The sequence below is a fragment of the Arachis ipaensis genome, chromosome B7, assembly GCF_059453495.1.
Source record: "Arachis ipaensis isolate K30076 ecotype BB chromosome B7, ASM5945349v1, whole genome shotgun sequence".
Classification (NCBI taxonomy): domain Eukaryota; kingdom Viridiplantae; phylum Streptophyta; class Magnoliopsida; order Fabales; family Fabaceae; genus Arachis; species Arachis ipaensis.
In genome coordinates, this window is record NC_142442.1 from 90484954 (window position 1) to 90497296 (window position 12343).

General features: G+C 39.1%; 1 non-coding gene across 1 annotated transcript; it reads left to right on the forward strand.

Moving 5' to 3' along the window:
* The first annotated feature begins 3213 nt into the window (after window positions 1-3213).
* Window positions 3214-3321, forward strand: LOC148553331 (small nucleolar RNA R71). The gene has a single exon (XR_015892898.1). It is a non-coding gene; the product is annotated as a small nucleolar RNA R71 (small nucleolar RNA).
* The last annotated feature ends 9022 nt before the right edge of the window (window positions 3322-12343 follow it).

Here is a 12343-nt window from a genome sequence, read left to right on the forward strand (position 1 = left end):
ATAGACACTAAGACACTAATGATCATAAGACACAAACATAGATAAAAATAAGCATAAAAAATTCGAAAAACAGGAAAGTAAAGAACAAGGAGATTAAAGAACGGGTCCACCTTAGTGATGGCGGCTTGTTCTTCCTCTTGAAGATCTTATGGAGTTCTTGAGCTCCTCAATGTCTCTTCCTTGCCTTTGTTGCTCCTCTCTCATGATTCTTTGATCTTCTCTAATTTCATGGAGGAGGATGGAATGTTCTTGGTGCTCCATCCTTAGTTGTCCCATGTTGGAACTCAATTCTCCTAGGGAGGTGTTGATTTGCTCCCAATAGTTTTTTGGGGGAAAGTGCATCCCTTGAGGCATCTCAGGGATTTCATGATGAGGAATTTCCTGATGCTCATGTCCATGAGTGGGATCTCTTGTTTGCTCCATCCTTTTCTTAGTGATGGGCTTGAGGTCATGCCTTTTTAGTTGAACCGGCTTCCCTCTTGAAAGGGACCTCAGGTCACTTTCTTCTTAGCCACAACTTCATAGAAGTGGTCTTGATGCACCCTTGAGGGGAATCTCTCCATCTCCCATGACTCGGAGGTGGAAGCTTTTGCCTTCCCTTTCCTCTTTCTAGAGGTTTCTCCGGCCTTAGGTGCCATAAATGGTTATGGAAAAACAAAAAGCAACGCTTTTACCACACCAAACTTAGAAGGTTTGCTCGTCCTCGAGCAAAAGAAGAAAGAGAAGAGTAGAAGAAGAAGAAAAATGGAGGAGATGGAGGAGGCTTTGTGGTTCGGCCAAGGGGGAGAAGTGGTGTTGAGGTTGTGTGAAAATGAAGGAGTAAAGATGGGTTTATATAGGAGTTGAGAGGGGTGTAGGGTTTGGCTAGTATGGGTGGGTTTGGGAGGGTAAGTGGTTTGAATTTGGATGGTGAGGTAGGTGGGGTTTTATGAAGGATGGATGTGAGTGGTGAAGAGAATGGTGGGATTTGATAGGTGAGGGGTTTTTGGGGAAGAGGTCTTGAGGTGATTGGTAAATGGGTGAAGAAGAGAGAGAGTGGTGGGGTAGGTGGGGATCCTGTGGGGTCCACAGATCCTGAGGTATCAAGGATAGCTCATCCCTGCACCGAGTGGCGTGCAAAAATGCCCTTTCTGCCAATTCTAGCGTTAAACACCGGGCTGCTGCCCTTTTCTGGCGTTTAACGCCAGCTCCTTGCCCATTCCTGGCGTTAAACACCAGTCTGGTGCCCCTTTCTGGCGTTAAACGCCCAGAATGGTGCCAGACTGGGTGTTAAACGCCCATTTGCTGCCCTTACTGGCGTTTAAACGCCAGCAAGCTTTTCCTCCAGGGTGTGCTATTTTTTTCTCTATTTTTCATTCTGTTTTTGCTTTTTCAATTGTTTTTTGTGACTTCACATGATCATCAACCTACAGAAAACATAAAATAACAATGGAAAATAGATAGATATAACATTGGGTTGCCTCCCAACAAGCGCTTCTTTAATGTCAGTAGCTTGACAGTGGGCTCTCATGGAGCCTCACAGATGTTCAGAGCAATGTTGGAACCTCCCAACACCAAACTTAGGGTTTGAATGTGGGGGTTCAACACCAAACTTGGAGTTTGGTTGTGGCCTTCCAACACCAAACTTAGGGTTTGACTGTGGGGGCTCTGTTTGACTCTGTTTGAGAGAAGCTCTTCATGCTTCCTCTCCATGGTTACAGAGGGATATCCTTGAGCCTTAAACACAAGGGATTCTTCATTCACTTGAATGATCAATTCTCCTCTGTCAACATCAATCACAGCCTTTGCTGTGGCTAGGAAGGGTCTGCCAAGGATGATGGATTCATCCATGCACTTCCCAGTCTCTAGGACTATGAAATCAGTAGGGATGTAGTGGTCTCCAACCTTTACCAAGACATCCTCTACAAGTCCATAAGCTTGTTTTCTTGAATTTTCTGCCATCTCTAGCGAGATTCTTGCAGCTTGTACCTCAAGGATCCCTAGCTTCTCTATTACAGAGAGAGGCATGAGGTTTACACTTGACCCTAGTTCACACAGAGCCTTCTCAAAGGTCATGGTGTCTATGGTATAAGGTATTGAGAACTTCCTCGGATCCTGTCTCTTTTGAGGTAATCTCTGCCTAGTCAAGTCATCCAGTAATTTGGTGAGCAAATGGGGTTCATCCTCCCAAGTCTCATTACCAAATAACTTGTCATTTAGCTTCATGATTGCTCCAAGGTACTTAGCAACTTGCTCTTCAGTGACATCTTCATCCTCTTCAGAGGAAGAATACTCATCAGAGCTCATGAATGGCAGAAGTAAATCCAATGGAATCTCTATGGTCTCAGTGTGAGCCTCAGATTCCCATGGCTCCTCATTAGGGAACTCATTGGAGGCCAGTGGACGTCCATTGAGGTCTTCCTCAGTGGCGATCACTGCCTCTTCCTCCTCTCCAAATTCGGCCATGTTGATTGTGTTTATGGCCTTGCACTCTCCTTTTGGGTTCTCTTCTGTATTGCTTGGAAGAGTACTAGGAGGGAGTTCAGTAACTTTCTTGCTCAGCTGACCCACTTGTGCCTCCAAATTTCTAATGGAGGACCTTGTTTCAGTCATGAAACTTTGAGTGGTTTTAATCAGATCAGAGACCATGGTTGCTAAGTCAGAGTGGCTCTGCTTAGAATTCTCTGTCTGTTGCTGAGAAGATGATGGAAAAGGCTTGCCATTGCTAAACCTGTTTCTTCCACCATTATTGTTGTTGAAGCCTTGTTGTGGCCTCTGTTGGTCCTTCCATGAGAGATTTGGATGGTTTCTCCATGAAGGATTGTAGGTGTTTCCATAGGGTTCAGCCATGTAATTCACCTCTTCCATTGATGGGTTCTCAGGATCATAGGCTTCTTCTTCAGATGAAGCGTCCTTAGTACTGCCTGGTGCAGCTTGCATTCCAGACAGACTTTGAGAAATCATATTGACTTGCTGAGTCAATATTTTGTTCTGAGCCAATATGGCATTCAGAGTATCAATCTCAAGAACTCCTTTCTTCTGACTTGTCCCATTATTCACAGGATTCCTCTCAGATGTGTACATGAATTGGTTATTTACAACCATTTCAATGAGTTCCTGAGCTTCTGCAGGCGTCTTCTTCAGATGAAGAGATCCTCCAGCAGAGCTGTCCAATGACATCTTGGACAGTTTAGAAAGACCATCATAGAAGATACCTATGATGCTCCATTCTGAAAGCATGTCAGAAGGGCACCTTCTGATCAATTGCTTGTATCTCTCCCAAGCTTCATAGAGGGATTCACCTTCCTTCTGTCTGAAGGTTTGGACTTCCACTCTAAGCTTACTCAATTTTTGAGGTGGAAAGAACTTTGCCAAGAAGGCATTGACTAGCTTTTCCCAAGAGTTCAGGCTTTCCTTAGGTTGTGAATCCAACCATATCATAGCTCTGTCTCTTACAGCAAAAGGGAATAGCATAAGTCTATAGGCCTCAGGGTCAACCCCATTGGTCTTGACAGTGTCACAGATTTACAAGAATTAAGCTAAAACCTGATGAGGATCTTCTAATGGAAGTCCATGAAACTTGCAATTCTGTTGCATCAGAGAAACTAATTGAGGCTTAAGCTCAAAGTTGTTTACTCCAATGGCAGGGATAGAGATGCTTCTCCCACAGAAGTCGGGAGTAGGTGCAGTAAAGTCACCCAGCACCTTCCTTGCATTGTTGGCATTGTTGTTGTTTTCGGCTGCCATGTCTTCTTCTAGTTTGAAGATTTCTGTTAGCTCCTCTACAGAGAGTTGTGCCTTAGCTTCTCTTAGCTTTCGCTTTAAGGTCCTTTCAGGTTTAGGATCAGCCTCAACAAGAATGCCTTTGTCTTTGTTCCTGCTCATATAAAGAGAAGAGAACAAGAAAGTAGGGAATCCTCTATGTCACAGTATAGAGATTCCTTGAGGTGTCAGAGGAAAAGTAGAATAGAAGGAGGAGGTAGAAGAATTCGAACTTATCAAGAGAGATAAAATTCGAATTATTGATAATGGAGGAGTGTTAGTCCTTAAATAGAAGGATGTGAGAAGAGGGGAAGAATTTTTGAAAATAAATTAAAAAGATTTTGAAATAATTAAAAGAAATTTTGAAAAATTGAAGAATGATTTTCGAAAATTAGAGTTGGGAAAGAAATAAAGTGATTTTTGAAAAAGATTTTGAAATTAGAAAAAGATATGATTGAAAACTATTTTGAAAAAGATGTGATTGAAAAGATATGTTTGAAAAGATATGATTGAAAATCAATTTAGAAAAAGAAATTTTTTAAAATTAAAGTTGATTACTTGACTATCAAGAAATTAAAAGATATGATTCTAAAATTTAAAATTTGATCCTTTCTTAATAGGCAAGTAACAACTTGAAAATTTTTGAAGTAAATCTTGAATTGAAGCAAAGATTTTTGAAAATGGTAAAAATGAATATAAAATGGAAAGAAATTGATTTTGAAAGAGATATGATTGAAAAGATATGATTTGAAAAAGATTTGATTTTGAAAAAAAATGAAAACTTGAAAAAAATGTGAACAAAATCTTCCCTCTAGTGTCATCCTGGTGTTAAACGCCCAGAATGGTGCCCATTCTGGCGTTTAACGCCCAAATCTCTACCTTTTTGGGCGTTAAACGCCCTGGCTGGCGTTAAACGCCCAGCTAGGTACCCTGGCTGGCGTTTAAACGCCAGTTTTCCTTCTTCATTGGGCGTTTTGAACGCCCAGCTTTTTCTGTTTGATTCCTCTGCTGAATGTTCTGAATCTTCAATTCTCTGTATTATTGACTTGAAAAGACACAATTTTTGAAAAAAATTTTGAATTTTTAATGATGAGAAATGATCAAAATGAAACTAAACATGAAAACTAAATTCAAATAAACAATGCATGCAAGACACCAAACTTAGAAGTTTGTATACTAAAGACTATAACAATATGAAAATGCATGTGAAAAACAACAAAACACACAAGACAAGAGAATTTAAAGATCAGAGCAAGGAAATCATCAAGAACAACTTGAAGATAAATGAAGACACATGCATGTAATTTTCGAAAAATGCAAGAAAAATAGAAACATGCAATTGACACCAAACTTAAAAATTAATACTAGACTCAAACAAGAAACATAAAATATTTTTGGTTTTTATGGTTTTATAAATTTTTTTGTGATTTTCGAGAATTATATAGAGAAGAAAATAAAGAGAATCAAAACTTTTAATAAGAATTCCAGGAATCATTGCAATGCTAGTCTAAGACTCCGGTCCAGGAATTAGACATGGCTTACTAGCCAGCCAAGCTTTCAATGAAAGCTCCGGCCCAAAACACTAGACATGGCCAATGGCCAGCCAAGCTTTAGCAGATCATTGCTTTCAACAGCAAAATTGATAGAAATCAACAAGCTCTTGTGATGATAAGTTGAAACCTCGGTCCAAAAGATTAGACATGGCTTCTCAGCCAGCCAGACTTCAATAAATCATCATGAAACTCTAGAATTTATTCTTAAAAACTCTGAAGAACAAAATAGAAAATCTTTTTGTATTTTTTGAAATTTTTTTTTCGAAAAATAAAAAGGAAAAGTACCTAATCTAAGCAACAAGATGAACCGTCAGTTGTCCAAACTCGAACAATCCCCGCCAACGGCGCCAAAAACTTGGTGCACGAAATTATGATCATCAATGGCGCCATCAACATGGTACGCACAATTATAATCTCAACTCTTTATCACAACTTCGCACAACTAACCAGCAAGTGCACTGGGTCGTCCAAGTAATAAACCTTACGTGAGTAAGGGTCGATCCCACGGAGATTGTTAGTATGAAGCAAGCTATGGTCATCTTGTAAATCACAGTCAGGCGGATTCAAATGGTTATGGATGATGAATGATTAAAAGATAAATAAAACATAAAATAAAGATAGAGATACTGATGTAATTCATTGGTGAGAATTTCAGATAAGCGTATGAAGATGCTTTGTCCCTTCCGTCTCTCTGCTTTCCTACTGTCTTCATCCAGTCCTTCTTACTCCTTTCCATGGTGTGTAGAAACTCCACCATTGAAAATACATAAGAACATAGTCTAGGCATGGCCATGAGGCCAGCCCCAAAACGTGATCTATTGTAGCATAGAACTGCTTAAAGATTAGCCTCCCTTTTACAATAGCAAAAGGTCCTATTTATAGAGAACTAGTAGCTTAGGGTTTACAAAAATGAGTAAATGACGTAAATATCCACTTCCGGGCCCACTTGGTGTGTGCTTGGGCTGAGCATTGAAGCATTTTCGTGTAGAGACTTTTCCTGGAGTTAAACGCCAGCTTTTGTGCCAGTTTGGGCGTTTAACTCCGACTTTGGTGCCAGTTCTGGCGTTTAACGCTGGGAATTCTGATGCTGACTTTGAACGCCGGTTTGGGCCATCAAATCTTGGGCAAAGTATGGACTATTACATATTGCTGGAAAGCCCTGGATGTCTACTTTCCAACGCAATTGAGAGCGTGCAAATTGGGCTTCTGTAGCTCCAGAAAATCCACTTCGAGTGCAGGGAGGTCAGAATCCAACAGCATCTGCAGTCCTTTTCAGCCTCTGAATCAGATTTTTGCTCAGGTCCCTCAATTTCAGCCAGAAAATACCTGAAATCACAGAAAAACACACAAACTCATAGTAAAGTCCTGAAAAGTTAATTTTAAATAAAAACTAATAAAAATATAATAAAAACTAACTAAAACATGCTAAAAACATACTAAAAACAATGCCAAAAAGCGTATAAATTATCCGCTCATCAGTGACAAGGCTGGGAAGGGAATGTTACTAACTGTATGAACGCGACCCATGGCCCAGCAGAGGAGTCTAGGGATATTAAGCGGCTTCTCAATCAAAATGCACCATACAAGCATGGCCATATCCCTGGTGATAGAGGACTCATGAGTGCTCGGCCAGACATAGTGGGACATGATCTGCTGCTATAGACGAGCCTCATCGATTAAACAATTAGCTGAAAGCCCCTTTGTGTTAACCTTGCTTTGCCCATAAATCCAAGTTCTTCCGGGCTTAACAATGGCCTTAAGGACGGGGTCCCAATCAAAAGTATAACCTTTGCGGACAATTTACACTTCTTGGAATGCATCCAACCTTTCCGGATTTGGTGGGATGCCAAGCACTCGGTGAAGAGCGTCTTCTGTAACGACCCAACTCCCAGTATGCCATGGTCATACAAGAAGCCAAGTGTTACCAACTTGTCCCACTTAATTATTAAGTATTATTTAATATATGAGCCTGTTCCTTGTTAGAACGTTGCCAATTTTACGAGTAACTTTTTTTTTAACTTATATCGTTGCGAGCGAGGGAGTAAAATAAATAAGCACACACTGATAGAAATAATAAGGAAGCATAAAGAAACATATAACACAGCTAATAATATACATCATATACACTATAACAAAATATGTAGCGTTCACAAAAGATCAAGTCAGTTTACATCCATGTCATCCTATGTAGCTAATATATACACGACACTCCCACGGCCTGGCCCATACAAAAAGCCACTAAACTGGCACCCAGGCTAGCCTAACCACTATATAGCTCCTAGCTCTCGGGTGTACTAACACAAGTGAAAGACTAACTAAAAGATAATGCCAGACTAGAGTTTCATCAAAAGAATGCCCCTACGGTTGTCAAAATATATCTACACGTGGCCGGTCGGAAGATCATCGTGAGGCTCGCCCATCTCCTCATCCTGCTTTATCTCTATCTCAGGATCCTCCTCCTCCTCCTCATCGTCCGCAGCTACAGCTATACCCTCAGATCCACCAGAAACACTGCTGTCACTATGTACAAAACAATTCGCGAGCACGGGTCCGTTCGCGTAAATAGGAGCTACCCCATCGTCCGGTAGTGCCGGCTCATCAGGCTGTGGAAAGTCAGGGATGGGTTCAGGGGAAAAATCCCACTCTGGTGGAATCACAGGTACATAGTCACCAGCTAACTCGGGCTCATCGGGAATGATAGGATCAAGTGCCGCCTTGTTCAAGGGTTGAGCTGGTATAGGGTGTCCAGGACCATCGGGAAAAGGATGTCCAGGTGTGTTAGGGTGTAGCCAGGATAAGGGAAAGTCCTAGTGAGCATCACGATCAAAAAGCCGGCTATACAAAGGGTGTTGGAAGGGGCGGTTTTGTAACACGTAACGTCTCATACGAAGCTCTGCACTCAGAATGTAGTAACCATAGTACACTGGATCCTCGTAAATGTAAGGGTCCTCGAATTCATAGAAGATCACGCCTGTCTCCATCTGAAGGGGAGGAAGGGAGAGAAGCAGGTAAGAACTGGGGAGTTCTTAGTAGTGCCGGGGTTATTAGTTACATTCATTAATTCTATGTTGTTTAGCAGATAAATAGAGAAGATAGAGAAAATAAATGGCATAACAGAAACATAAGGATACAAGAAAATAACACAAACACAGAGAATAGAATACAAACAAGGAAGGCATACATTCATACAACAATCATAACAGAGGAAATGCACAACCAACACTACAAGAAAACACGTCTTTTGCCACGCTTTTAAAGCGTGGCGAAAAGCCCAAAAAAGCGTGGCGATAGCTTTTTGCCACGCTTTTTGAGCTACCGCCACGCTTTTGAAAGGGTGACCTATCAAAGGTTGGCGGTTGCTCTATCGCCACGCTTTTTGCAGCCTATTGCCACGCTTTTTGTTTGCCACGCTTTTTTACAAACTGCCACTTGTAAAAGTGTGGCTGTAGGTGGGAAATACGGCCACGCTTTTAAAGCGTGGCGATAGGCAGAGATATGGCCACGCTGTAAAAGCGTGGCGATAGGGTAGATCTGGCCACGCTTTTCAAGCGTGACAGTAGACCAGATATAGCCACGCTTTTAAAGCGTGGCGAAATCAGGAAATAATCCCAATTTTAAAATATTATTTTTCTAAATCTGTTTTTTCTTAGACAAAAAAGTGAAGGGATAACCATTTTTATCTAAAGCTTTGTTTTCTATATAAAAGAATTATACAACAAAACTTACTTAAGTTGGTCAAGTAATTAATTTATTGTCTATTTAAGTAAGTGTTAAAAATTTGAGTTCCTTCTTATATATATAATAATCTATTGGCTAACAACAAATTTTAAAAAGAAATTTGTGACGAATTAGTTCTTACCCTTATAAATTGAAAGATGCTATGAAAAATAAAAAACTGTATATAATTTTATAAAAAAAAATAGAATGACATTATAATTATAAATATAAATAAATGATATAAAGGAAAAAGGAAGAAGAACAGTGGAATGTAGATGTATGTGCTCCAATTTATGTGGCGTGAAAAAAAAAGGAAAAAAGAAAAAAAGAAAAAAGAATAATGAAAGCTTTATGTTCAGTGTGGATGAAGCTACTACTTTGGTCCAGGCTCCACACCTTAAAACTAAGTAATAAACTGCAAAATCTGTGACTAATGGCAGAGAAGACTGAGTAGGGAATGATAGAGACGAAGGCGCCAGCAGGGCGGAAGGACCAAAGCCAAAACAGTGGAACCTCTTCAAACTTGTTCTTCTTCTCTCTCAATAGCTTCAGTGTTGTTAGTGGTTGTTACTGCAAAAATAATACTTCAAATGTTATTCTATATATTTTCAGGCTTTTTTTTTTGGCTAAAAGAAAAAAAAGGACGTGTGTACTATACTTGAGTTAACTGTAGACACTATAATAATAGTGCATGATTGAGAAATGCAAATACAAATTCAAATGGCTGTTCAAAATTTCAGATTATATTAGATAATGGCAGCACAATGCAAGCATCAGAAACCACATCAAAGTAGGGACACAATGTTTTCTATCACAAACAAATGAATAACCTCAATCTCTCAGAATTAGCAGAAATCCTTCTCACTAAATCCAATGTTTTAATTTCTATTTACTTTCAGATATCCAATGTTTTAGGCCACAGTCCCATGTGCTGTTGTACAATGTGAAATTAATTTAATTATTTACTTAATAGTGAAAAAAAAATGAAAAATAAGATCCATGAATAATTGTTGCAAAAGAATCCAAGTACAATTGCATGATCACACAACAATTTCCTAATGCCAAGCAAATTTAGGCAAACACCCTCCAAAAGAATCCAAGAATGAACATCATATATGCATGCATAGAAAGTGAGCAGAAGAGGAAAGGCAAATTGAGAAATCAGCAGCAGCCAATGATTAAGGATGTAATGATCATGAATGCATAATAAGCACAAAGAATTGCAACAAGAAAACAAGTTGCTAACACATGGCACGAAGCAGCAACACTTATTAAACAGTAACACTTCCACAGCATATAATATGGACAATGAAAAAAAATACAACAAACAGTAACACTTATTAAACAGTAACACTTATTAAATCATTGCAGTTCATATAATATGGACCAAGCAACAAGCAGAACAGAACTCAGCAACAACAAACCAAGAAAAATTAATGAAACAGTAACACTTCCACAGCATCTATTTTGGACAATGAAAAAAAAATACAACAAACAGCAATCACAAGTCCAGAATTCAACACCAAAACAGCACAATAAACAAGTTCATCCAGGGCAACTTTCAGAGGAAAGACAAATTCATTCCGAAGAGCAGCAGTAAACAAAACAAAACCTACATCCACTAACCAGTCCAGATTCTCTAACCACCTAATTCAACTAAACTAAATTAGTTGAACTAAACAAGCTAAACAGAATGAGCTAAACCAGATTAATCAAACAGAAATAAAATCAAATGAGATGAAAGGGGAACCTAGGAAGCAGGGAATTGGAACAGGGGAAGGGAAGGGAAAACAGTAAAACAGGGTCTAGTAGTGGCTCTTAACAGAATCTTGGACAAGTGCCCCGAGAGTGCCATGCTGAAAAAGAATTAAGGTAACTAATTAGTTCAAATAAACGACATCATATCAAGTATTGATAAGTAAGACGATTGTATGATTATCTTAAAATTCATTCACGAAGTCACAGTCTACCAATAGAAATGACATCATATAAAGTCAGTAACTTAAAACCTCTTCAGGGGAAAGCTAATAATAAAGAAGGCCATTAGAGGTGAAAATACTTTTTAGGCAAAAGGCAAAAAACAATTAGAATTAATGGAATACCAAAACCAGCAAGAAAACACACTTTTTATATGACTTCAGCATCTTTCATCAGAAGCGAGTTTTTATGCAAAGTGGAGAGAAGAATCCAAAACAAAATACACTTGACGCTAATAAGTAACGTTAAATAGTCCTTAAAACGGGACAGAAAGTTTGAACCATGTTAGATAACATTTATATTTAATAGAAATGAGTGACGTTAGTCCCTTAAAATGAGCACGGGAGTTTCAACCATATCATCTCACAGACGCACACACACACACTGGCACACATAATCACTTAACAAGCATCAAGCGGAGAATTAAAAAGAAATAAAAAAAATGCTAAGATGCTGGTCTTAACTATGCAACTGTTTTAGGCTCCGAGGCCACCATTGTATTATTCAAGACACACAAACAAAGTGATGATGAAATAATGCTCATTCATCATCGTCCATAAAAATTAAGTAATACTCTTAACTTAAAAAACACCGATCCACCAAATAAAATTAAAATTAAAATAACTAGTTTAAAATTAAAATTAAAAACATCAATTTAATGTACTTAAATATTGAGATTAATATTTGGTTCTAGTCAACTTCTATAATTCGATTTATCAGCATAAAATATGGTTTTGACTTCAATCATTCACAACTGCACAAGGAAGAAGATACATTTTACTCTTTCTGACACCAACACGAGTAAATTACAGAAGCCTTGTGTCTCATGTGGCTGAGACATTTCATTCATCATCATCAGCATTCATCATAGTAGGAACAACATATATTAACAGTCAACATAAGATATCGAAAATCATAGGAGAATATAGTGAATAGAGTGCACCTTTGTGGCTTTCTCATTCCAGAAAAATTGATTAGCATTATCGTACGTCCGCAGCATCGCAAGCAATGCGTCTTCAGTATTATCATTTAACCAAGAAGGAAATGCGATCAGAGAGAATGAATCAGGGGAAAATGAAAATGAAAAGGGAAAGCCCTAAAAGTAAAAACAACGGAAAAATCGAGAAAATAAAAAGAGAAAAATCGATCATACCTTTGGAATTCGAGGGCTTGGAGGAGAAGAAGAGGGAGGAGCTTGCCGTCGCCCATGTTTGCTAGAGCTTGAAGGCGAACAGAGAGATCCACAATGATTCGCAGAAGAACAAGAAAGAGAAGAAGGGTATGAAGATTAACAACATGAAGAAGAAGTGGTTTCCATCAGTGACGAAGGCGAAGGCGAAGGTGAAGGGCGACGG